Consider the following 11,983-nt stretch of genomic DNA (forward strand, 5'->3'; position numbering starts at 1 on the left):
AGCACACCTCCATATCCATTCACACAGGATAGAAAAATGCACGTTCTCACCCAAATGTGTGGGAGTCTGTGTAGGAACAGCTTCATTCTTCCCTCCAACCTCCCTCCAAGGTTGTCAGTCATGGCCAGGCAACGAGCAGGAGGCCAGTAGGGGTGGAGACATGGGGCATCAAGGAATTGCTGGAAACTCTATGGAGTTTCTGGTGATTCCTAGAGAGGCACGACATGACTTCCAGGTTTTCCTAGCTGCGGTCTTTACTTTCCCCAAATGCTACCCTCCACAGGCTTCACTACAAATTTCCAGGAATTTTCCAAGACAGAGTTGGCAACCTTAAGCAATACGAATGCTACAGTCAGGATGTTGACTGGAGTGGGGCATGTTTGTGTGTTATGTGCTGTCAAGTCGTCTCTGACCTATGGTGACTCTGAACGAAAGACCTCCAAAATCTCCTATCATTAACAGACTTGCTCAGGTCTTCCAAACTGGAGGATGTGGCTTCCTTTATTGAGTCAAGCCATCTTGTTTCAGGTCTTCCTCTTTTCCTACTGCCTTCTACTTGCCCGAGCATTATTGACTTTTCCAGAGAATCTTGTATTCTCTTAATGTGACCAAAGCCCCAGTTTGGTCATTTTAGCTTCTAGGGAGAATTCAAGCTTGATTTGATCTAGTACCCACTTACTTGTCTTTTTGGCTGTCCATGGTATCCACAAAACTGTCTTATAGCTTCACATTTCAAATGAATCCATTTTCTTCTCATCAGCTTTCTTCGCTGTCCAACTTTCACATCCATACATTGTAATGAGGAATACCATAGGCTGGATTATCTTGATCTTGGTCCCCAGAGAGACATCTTTATCTTTAAGGGTCTTCTCTAGCTCCCTCACAGCTGCTCTTCCAAGTCTCAACCTTCTTCTGATTTCCTCATTATAGTCTCCCTGTTGGTTGATGATTGAGCCAAGGAATAGAAAATCTTGGACAATTTGGGGCACAGGAACCATATTACTTGAACCTTGGCCCATCTACTGTATCTCCCAACCTGTTTCCAGGCTCAATTCAAGGTGTCAATGTTGACCTTTAAAGCCCTATATGGTTTGGGACCAAAATACGTGAAAGACTGTCTTATGAACCATCTCGACCGCTACAGTCACCTTCTAAGACTGTGCTTTGGCTGCCTTTGCCTTCTGAGATTAGGCGGGTGGCAACCCAGCAGAGGACCTTCTCAGCCATGGTGCCAAGACACTGAAACTCCCTCCCCCGAGAGACTCGCTTGTCCCCTTTTGTTGCTATCAGCTGCCTGTAGATGAATACGTAGTTATTTCATCTGGCATTCTCTCAGGGATCCCTCCTTCCTGCCCTGTTTTAAATTATTGTTTTTTATGCTTTTGGGTGTATTTTTGCCCTGGTTTTAATTGTTTTTATGATTTTTTGTTGTTGATTGTAATTATTTTTAAGATTATTTTATTATGTACATTTTAATTTGTTAGCCGCCTTGATGGCCCGTAGGAGGACAGAAAGCCAGGGTATACATTTTGTAAAATAAATAAATAAATAATAATAATGGGGGAGGGGCACACTGGAACAGAAGGACCCTAAAATGTAATACCTCAGATGCAATCTCCTAAAAATCTGGTTTTGCTTTGAGAGTCTGAAGCATAAATGCACCCTGAATCAGCTTGAGGTCTGGAAAAAGGAAACAAAAAAAAAATACTTGAGAAGGATAGGTAGGGTTACCAACTCTGGACTGGGAAATTCCTGGACATTTGGGGTTAGAGCCTGTGGACTGCAGAGTTTGGGGAGGGAAGGACCTCAGTGGGGTATAATGCCAAAGAATCTACCCTCCACAGCAACCATTTTCTCCAGGATAACTGATCTCTATCTTCTGGAGATAGGTTATAATTCCAGGAGATCTCCAGACCCCACATGGAGTTTGGCAACCATAGGGATTGACTATAGGGCTGCCAAGGCACCAATGGGGACATAGGACCACCACCCTGAGTTTCTGTTGCTCCCTGATGCTTGGAGTGGCAGTGAGGGGAAAATTTCTTTTTTTAAAAAAACAGCAGTGTTGTGGGCATGATGATGTCCTCCTGACTTAAATAGTAGGTTAAATTAAACCCCAAGATCATAACAACTAGTTAGCCTGGCCCTGCCCCATCCCATGGGATAGGAGTCCATAACCTTAACCATCATATTAGCTAGCACTGATGTAGTAATATTGGTTCAAAACATTTCACATACAGGAATCTTTAAACAGGGCATTTGAGGGAGAGCCAGGAAAGCCTTGGCCTAGGCCTCAAGTGTAAAAGAGGCCTCAAATTTAGGCATTAAAAAAAATTCAAATCAGGGTTCATCTTTTTCAGTGCTTTTCCCCCCATTTTCTTTTTTTAATAATAATAATAACAACATTCGATTTATATACCGCCCTTCAGGATGACTTAACACCCACTCAGAGTGGTTTACAAAGTATGTCATTATTATCCCCACAACAAAACACTCTGTGGCATGGGTGGGGATGAGAGAGTTCCTAGAAGCTGTGACTGACCCAAAGTCACCCAGCTGGCTTCAAGTGGAGGAGTGGGGAATCAAACCCGGCTCTCCAGATTAGAGTTCCACGCTCTTAACCACTACGCTAAACTGGCTCTCACACCAAACTGGGAAGCGACCTCTATGGGCCTCTGAGAGCCCCTGGTTATTATTTCAATAATATAGTTTGGGGGGGGGGGACTAGAGCCACTTGAGAAAGCAGAGCAGCTTGAGAACGGCTGCCTAATGGAATATCAGAACTAAAGACTTGGTCCTCAATTATTCGGTCTCTGTGATGGAGCCGCACTGTGGTCTTCTCCAGGGACCTTTTTACCTCATAGCTTTCCTGAACCCACCACAAAAGACATCATACAATCAAAGCCTGTGTCTCCTTCCACGAAAGAACAGCTGGAACTATCTGGCAGCAAGTGCCCCCCACTTTCGGTGAAGGGCTTGCAGGTTGGGGAAACCATCTGCCTCCTTCCAAAAGCTTTCCCTTTGACCTCCAGGCAGGTGTGTCTTTGCCACCCCCGTTCTTGGCATTCACCCCTGAGCCAGTTGTTGGGGGGAGGCTGTTCTCGTTTGACCCTCCTCCAGTTGCTTTGAACAGGGAGCGGTTGCTGGGACAATTCTCCATGGAGGAAAGGGGTGAGTTCCAACGGGCTGTCTCCTTGTAAAGCTGCAGCTGCTGCACCTGCTCGCGGGGAAAAGGGGGGAGAAGGAAGAGCCGAGTGCCAGAGCTGACCAAAGAATTGCCAATGGCCTTGGCAGAAAGGACACAGCCTCGCTCAGGAGACGGGCAGCAAACACTCTGAGCCAGAGGCAGTTTGGAGGCTTGTAAATAAGGTTGCCAAGTCGAGGGGTGCGGTGGGGGGGAGGTTCTGTCCCTATAATGAGTGGGCTGTTAAAACTTTTCATGGCCTGAAGATAAATAACATCATGGGATAAATGCCTGCAGATCAAACTTACATTAAAGCGACAAGTTTTAATGTTTTTAATCCCCTTCTCCGTAAAATGGGAAATGGGGAGCATCTGCTGTTCTGAGCCCGTTGTTCTTGCTCATGCCCCCCCCCCCGTTCCAAGCTAGGAGTCACTAGCAGTGTTGCCAACTCCAGGTTGGAAAATTCCTGGAGGTTTGGGGGGGGTGGAGTCCCGGGAGGATGAGGTTTGGGGAGGGGAGGGGCCTCAGCAGGGGAACTGACCTCTAGTCTGGAGAGCAGCTGTAATTCCAGAAGAGCTCCAGGCTCTGCCTGGAGGTTGGCAACCTTGGGTGCTGTCCCAAAACTCTAGTAATCCCACTCAGAGAGGTTCTGTGTTCTTTTGGGTGCTCAAGGCAGAATTTCAGCAATTTCCCCTTCCAAAATGTGCCCTATGTTTATAATCAGTCTTCACAATTGTATCCTACATTTTTTTTCTCTTGCATTTTTGCCTACATTTGTCCTCAGAGCTGCCCTGTTAAGATGGCAAAAGAGAGAGAGAGACAGAGAGAGAATGATTGAAGGTCCCTGCCCCAGCAAGGATTTAAAGCCAGGTTTCCCCCACCCAAGTCCCAGCTCTTTCCACAACACCAGACTGGCTTTCCCTCCAGAAGGGAAGAGCAATTCTGTCTTTGCTTTCATTGCCCTGGTTTCATTCTTTTGCCTCCCATAAGGGACCAGCAATTTTGAAATAAAAAACTGGAAACCTTAGGAAGGAGAGAGAGGGAAGCATCAAACGGAAGAGGTTCCTCCTTTTCTGCTCTTACTCTTTTCCTCCCTCTCAACCTGCTGTTTCCATCCAAATAGACCCGTTCCTTCCTAACCCAACGTTTCCGAAATGGTCGTTTCCAACAGCAGCAGATAAGGGAAGAGAATGTAGGTTAGCAACCGCAAAGGAGCTGTTTTTAGCCTGGGAGGGTTGTCTGTCGCTGGGCTGTATCTTAACAGTGCAATCCTATGCTGATTTATTCCATTCTAAACCATTGATCTCAACGGGCTTACATAGAGTAATTCTGCATAGGACTGCACTGTAAGTCTGGCACTCTCTCTAGGATGGATAAAGTGAACATTTGTTCTTCCATTTCCTCCTGATATTTCCCCCTCCCCGCTGTGTTTGAAAATGGCCTGGCTCATTCCGTGGCTGTCTCTGGCATGGCTGCTGTTATTTTAAAACCCCATCTTGCTTGCATGGCTCTCGGCCTTGATACGTAGCAACATTTATTTAAGAAGCAAGCAGGGAATAACCACACACAAAAGGAAGAGATCTGCACGGTCCTGCTGTTAGGTGACAAATGCAGGGCTTAGCCTGGCACTTGGCCCTTGGCCCAACCCTACAAGGGACTGGCAACACTCTTTAATTCACATTTGTATGCAGAATGAGTTGTATTTATGGAGTGAGCTGGTGTCTTCTACAGTGGTGAGATGTCCTCTGAAAGGCCAAACTGCTTTAGAAGAGATGAAGAAACCAAGACATCATACAGCCCTCTTGCCACTTCCTCAGATCTTCTAAAACAGTCATCCAGGAAGAGTGTGTTGCATATTATGGGGTGTCAAATATAGGACGCATTCATGGGCAAGTTCTTATAGAGACAAATTACTTCCCAGACTGCGATCCTCCCATGGTCTCCTCAAAATCTCAGGGTCCAGTCACAAGTGTGCTAATCTCATGTGTGATTAAGGGAAACCCCAACGACTAGAGTTTAGCACCCGTCCGCATTCACCTAAAAAGTCGTTTGGGAGAAGGGAAAAGGGCTCCGGTTTATAGTGTGGAGGCATGAGTGGCTTCGTCTGTCCCTACTTTCCACCCAGTAAGCTTTCACGGATAGAAAAAAGCCAAGGGGAGCAGGCTGTTTCTCTTACTGCTTCTTCTATGCATCTCCTGGACAAACACAAGAAAAAAACAGAAAGAGCCCACTCCGCATCTCTTTCCTATCTGCAAAAGCATGCTGGGAGGAAAGCAAGGACAGATGAAGCCGCTCCTATCTCCGCACATACACGTGGGACCCCTTTTCCCTACCCCTGAACCACTTTGAAGGTGAGTCCAGTCACATGTTAGTTTGGCTTTGAATCTAGATCTCCGTGATCATTCTCTAGCACTCTAACCACTACACCATACTGACTTTCTACAGCGGCTCCTTCCATTCTACCATTTGTCCCAAACATGGTGAATTTTTTTCTTTTCTTTTTGTATTGAAAACATGATCACAGATAGCTGAAACACGTTGACTTCTCCAACCTCACAGTTGGACGTTCAATAGGAACTCACCTTAAAAGCAATTTGAGAGCCAGTTTGGTGTAGTGGTTAAGAGAGGCAAGACTCTAATCTGGAGAACCGGGTTTGGTTCCCCACTCCTCCACTTGAAGCCAGCTGGGTGACCTTGGGTTAGTCACAGCTCTTTCAGGGCTCTCTTAGCCCCACACACCTCACAGGGTGATTGTTGTTGTGGGGATAATAATAATGTACTTTGTAAACCACTTTGAGTGGGTGTTAAGTCATCCTGAAGGGCAGTATATAAATTGAATGTTGTTATTATTATTAATTGGTGTCGGCAGCTTAGCTTGGAGCATTAGCGTGGAGTGACAAGGGGCTCCAACCTTCTCTCCCATGCTGTTTCCTCCAGCAAAAACTGCTGTGGGGGAGCCATGCTTGTACCACCGCTGGGACCACATGACCTGGCATCCTGTGATTAAGGGCATGTGGTCTTTGGCAGTGAGGCAAGCAGCCCCCCCCCCCACCTCAGCCATATTTGCTGGCAAACTGGCATGGGAAGGACGCTCAAAACCTTTTCTTATTCCATGCCACCATGATGATACAACCGATATCAACAAAGGAACCTCGAAGGCCAAAAGGAATAAATTGATATTAAGAATTTTTGAATTTTTAAATGTATTTTAGAATTTCAAACTGCAATTTCTAATAATTAATACATATAAATATCAATGGCTCATCCCATAAATATCCAATAGATACCCAAATATACAATTATGTACAAATACAATCAGGAGTCCAACCGGTGAAGTTCCATCCTATGACAATAATGCAGGTCTTCCAGTGATGTACTCCGTGATGTAATTCTATTTGCTTGTTCCTTTATAGGTGTTCAAATGGAGTTTTCTTCAAAGGACAATACAGTCCAATGGTTATAGTAGATGGCTAAGCATGAGCCCAAGAGCTCACCATGATAAGCAAAACACCCTCCAATCACTTTTAAGTGATTCCCCTGATGAACATCTGAAAGTCAGGTTGAGTAACCACAACCCAATTCACATCAGGCATCTTGTGTAACAGGAACCTAAATAACAACAACAACAACATTCGATTTATATATCGCCTTTCAGGACAACTTAATGCCACACTCAGAGCAGTTTGCAAAGTGTGTTATTATCCTCACAACAATCACCCTGTGAGGTGGGTGGGGCTGAGAGAGCTCTGAGAGAGCTGCGAATGACCCAAAGTCACCCAGCTGGCTCTCCAGATTAGAGTCCCGCACTACACCAAACTGGCTTCTTGAAAAACACTTCAGAGACCTCAGGTATTGGAGGTAGCTGAGAGCCAGTTTGGTGTAGTGGTTAAGAGCACGGGACTCAAATCTGGAGAGCCGGTTTGAGTCCCCACTCCTCCACTTGAAGCCAGCTGGGTGACCTTGGGCTAGTCACGGCTCTCTGGCGCTCTCTCAGCCCCACCCACCTCACAGGGTGTTTTGTTGTGGGGATAATAATAACATACTTTGTAAACTACTCTGTGTGGGCATTAAGTTGTCCTGAAGGGCGGTATATAAATCGAATGTTGTTGTTGTTGTTGTTGTTGTTGTTGTTATATTCAACTGATTCTGAGGAATCAAGAAAATGTCAGCAAAATTTGAAAATTCCACCCAGACATCAGCTCAAGAAACGAGAAATTGTTGTATCCAGGGCTTTTTTTCTGGGAAAAAGGTGGCGGAACTCAGTGGGTTGCCCTAGGAGAAAATGGTCACATGGCTGGTGGCCCCGCCCCCTGATCTCCAGACAGAGGGGAGTTTAGACTGCCCCCCAAGCCGCTCAGCGGCGCGGAGAGCAATCTAAACTCCCCTCTGTCTGGAGATCAGGGGGTGGGGCCACCAGCCATGTGACCATTTTCAAGAGGTTCCAGAACTCTGTTCCCCCGTGTTCCCCCTGAAAAAAAGCCCTGGTTGTATTCCCAAACAATTGCAAAGCTATTTTACTGAACGGGTAGCATCTGTCCAGAAACAAACCATGGTTTTAAAGATAAGTTGTATCTCCCTCCTGATTAGTGGATCAAAGACAAAATGGGAAACCTTAAATGCATTAGAGTGTAAACACGAGAGCCAGTTTGGTGTAGTGGTTAAAAGTGTGGGACTCTAATCTGGAGAACCGGGTTTGATTCCCCACTCCTCCACTTGAAGCCAGCTGGGTGACTTTGGGTCAGTCACAGCTTCTAGGAGCTCTCTCAGCCCCACCCACCTCACAGGGTGATTGTTGTTGTCGGGATAATAATGACATACTTTGTAAACCATTCTGAATGGGTGTTAAGTCATCCTGAAGGGCAGTATATAAATCGAATGTTGTTGTTATAAATCACAGATCTCTGAAATGTATTGGATGGGTTAGAGCTTGTGGTTCTAAGCGGTGTGATTTTCTTGATCTGGAATGCCAGACTAGGTTGACTACTGTTCTTGCCCTGCTAGCCTCTTGTGACGTATCTGTGTTCGCCACTCCTGGGCCGTATCGTGCAATTCCATTCATTTTCTAAACCCAAGCCTGGAAAGTAGAAGTGAGTTTGAGTAATTAGCATCTCTGGCAATCATCTCCTTCAAGGGTTGCATACCAGTAATCTCTTGTGTCACTTATAATTGGCTCCGTGGCCACTTTTTTCCCCAGCTGTCGACGTTGTGAACAAGGCCAATGGAAAAAAAGCAGATGAGGCACTTTGCGTTTATGAAAAAGAAAGATATTCAAAAATTATTCTCTCCCCTCACTATCAGATGCTGAATGGTTATTTTCATTTAAATCCCACTTACTTGCACTGTAAGCCAGGTGATGCCAAGCTAGCTGTGTAAGGAACTAGATTCAATGGGTGCCATCTGGGCAGGTTAAGATGGTTGTTCTCCCTCGTTTCGAGACGACCCTATTATTCTAGCTCACAAAAGTGTGACAGCCTTTTGTCAGCAAGATGGAGGCATCCGGATCTTGTTGCACCTGCCGTAGCATCTGATCACGCTCCGGACCAAGGTGTTCGGTATCACCGAGCAATATAGTACTTAGCGCATACGTCGGCCATCTGTATGCAGATTAGCGAGGCCCCTGATCAGATTAGCCCTTGCAAATATCCTGTAATTTTCCAATTGTTTCATACACCCTCTTTAAAAAAAAACAGCCGTTTGAGATGATGTTGATGCAGACATAGGAAAACTGAAGGTGGGATTTCTAAAATAAATTACGTTTAAAAGTCCGGAAATGCATTCTGAGCTATTCTAAAGGAACCGTTCTCAATGATGGGTTTCATGTTTCATTCTTGCCTAAGCTTTTGTATCTCCCTTGCAGAATTAGACTACTGAGATGCTTGTAGATTTTTATCTGATGGGAACCGCAGGCCCAGCTTTATGATACAATATCCATTTTTTAATCAAATCCTGATCTTGATTCACAGGCTTGGAAGTTACTCTCTCTATATTATTGAAAGCAAAATATGGATCTATTAGCTGACATATTGTTCTACACGTTCATTCTCTTGTTGGGGCACCCAGAGTGTATATTATTAAATGCCGAGGGCGTATTCCACTAACGTGCCTTATGATTAAACCACTCCAAGTTCTAAGAAAGCTGCTTATCTCTTTATAGAGGCTTAGACCACTCAAATGCCTTTTAGTTATTAAAGGAACTGAATGATAGCTTGCACCTCAACATCACCAAAGTAATGTTACGGTGGTCTTCGGAGCATCTTTTTTATGAAACAGGGTTAATATGATATTGCTATTTAAATAATCATTACTTTCTTGCAGGGGGGGGGGGATGCTGAGCAGAATGGAATTTGGTAAAATAATTTAATGCATCTGATTATACTCCAGGTGGTGTGCATTCTGCATTTCTGTACTGTGGCAGAAAAAGCACACAAAGATTCCTGGGTGCAGAATTTTGTTTCTCTGCTTGGAAAGAACCTCAATTGCCCAGCCCTTATGGCTGCAATACAAGCGTCATGTGTTTGAACAATATCTGAAGTCAAAAGCATCTCAGAAAGATTTGCTGTGCCTCAGGGTTCTTTGAAGACTCCGTGTGCTTTGAAAGGACACAGACATGTACATATAATTCAACAGCTGTTAGCCACCTGGAGCCCTTGGGACAAGGTGAGATAGAAATCTAAGTAAATAAAATGCCCCCTTTTGTGGAGCACTCATAGCCTCAGGCTCCAAACTTACGCTCTTTGCATGTATCTGGCACTTCAAGAATTTACATCCTCGTCCATCAACCATCGCTGTGCAATAGATTCTGAAATCTTTATATACCTGGCAGAAGAGCATTACCTGAAGCACGAGTAGATTTTCCTTCTCTCAATGGTCATCTGAACTGGGCCAAAGAAAAGGGACTTGGTGAGAACAAGTGAGATTGGAATTTCTCCACTAAATACATTTAGAAGGTAGAATTTTTTCACTTTTTTTACTGCTGGTTGACTCCTTTGTTTTCCCAGCTGTTGTTTCCTCCGTCCTGTATGAATCACATGGGCAATCATATCCATTCAGGGACTGTGCTGTGAATGGATGACATCAGTACACTACATAACCTCTTATCAATGTTCAGTTAAGTGAGCTTTGACTACCCACCCACTCTTCCAATTTTGACAGCAAGTATTTACTGTAAAGCTTTGCTGCTACATCAAATAAGCTTATTGGTCTGTAGTTTTGCAGGTCAGACCTATCCCCTACTACATAACCAGATTTGGCTATGTGATGATGTCACAGAGGGCAAGTGAGAGTAACTGCAATTGATGGTATAGGGTTGCTAGGCATGGCATGACAACCAGCAGGAAACCAAAGAGACAGGGATATGGTGGGGCAGGCGTTGGAGATGACAAGACACCACTTCTGGGAAAACCTCTCTAGAAATTACCAGAAACACTATGGTAGAACCATAGCGTTGCTGATGATTCCTAGAGAGGACGGGCAATATTTCGACGTTTTCCCCGAAAGTGAAGTCATGCCATCAGCCCAACAACCATTTAAAAAAAATATTCTTCTACCACTACTCAGTTTGGCAGCAGGAAACTAGCACTAGAGGGGAGTGGGTGATCCCCAACATTCACCAGGGGGCTGGCAAGCATAATTACTCGTACTCCCCCACTTGATTATGGAACATACCTGGAACAATAAGTAGCCAGAGGCAACTTAGATATGGCAAGAGACAGACGGTGCTAGTGACAGTAACATGAAAGACTGGTCAGACATTTTCACAAGGCAAGCCAAAAACAGGCAAAGTACCAAAGAGGAGAAGTATTTTTCAGCATTGGCAAAAACCTGGGTGAAAAATCATGAGGAGTTTGGGGCTCGCGTCTAAACACATGTATTTGTAAACGAAGAGCTACTAACAACATAGATTTCGCAGACATCTGATTCAATGTTGATACAGAAAAGGATTTATTTCACCCCCTCCAAGATTCACAGTCTGAGATCTTACCCAAATCAATCTGCTTACAAAGTCCAATCGAATACTCTAATACACTATGTAATCTGGAGAGATCCCGACATCGAAGGTAGTCATTTCACTTACACACTGGTATGACTTTGGAGTGGAGGAAATTTAGATTCAGGGTCCCTTCCCCCCTCCCCCTTATGCGTATTTTCTTTTTTAGTCTAGAAAAGATCGAAATCACTGAAGGTAAAAGAATGACAGGAAACCGCAGCAGGCCTCCAAGACCCGCATAGCACTGGCTGATTTATGCTTAGCTGAGGCAATGGATGTTTCTTGTCATGTCCCCCCTGCTTTAAGTGTTGTATTTGACATGAGAAATCGAGGAACCCCAGGAAGGAAAATGCCACAAGGGGCTGAAATGAGTTGACTTGGTTTTGTTTATCTTGAAAATCAGTTTCTGCTGCTATCCTTGTCATATTAGCATAGAAACTAGATATCGGAGAAAGATTCCTGTTTTTTAAAAAAGGAAATAAATTCCAGATTCTCCAGTTAACCATTTCTTTTAAAAAAAAAATCTTCGGGTTATAACATTTTTCTCCTGTCAGGACTGAAGGAATTCTTTTAAAACTGTTTCCCTTGTTCATTATTGTACTTTGCTCAGTAAATGGCCGTTTCCACACGGCTTACCTTATTCTGCAAAATAGTGACATCTCGCGCGAAATCACGCGAGAAGACGCTGTTATTGCACGAGAAGATGCAATAACAGCGTCTTCTCGCAAGATTTCGCGTGAGGTTTCGGTATTTTGCAGAATAAAGTAAGCCATGTGGAAACGGCCAATGTCTTAGCTGTGGATTATATTGTA

Source organism: Eublepharis macularius, chromosome 2 (assembly GCF_028583425.1).
Source record: "Eublepharis macularius isolate TG4126 chromosome 2, MPM_Emac_v1.0, whole genome shotgun sequence".
NCBI classification, from domain to species: Eukaryota; Metazoa; Chordata; class Lepidosauria; order Squamata; family Eublepharidae; genus Eublepharis; species Eublepharis macularius.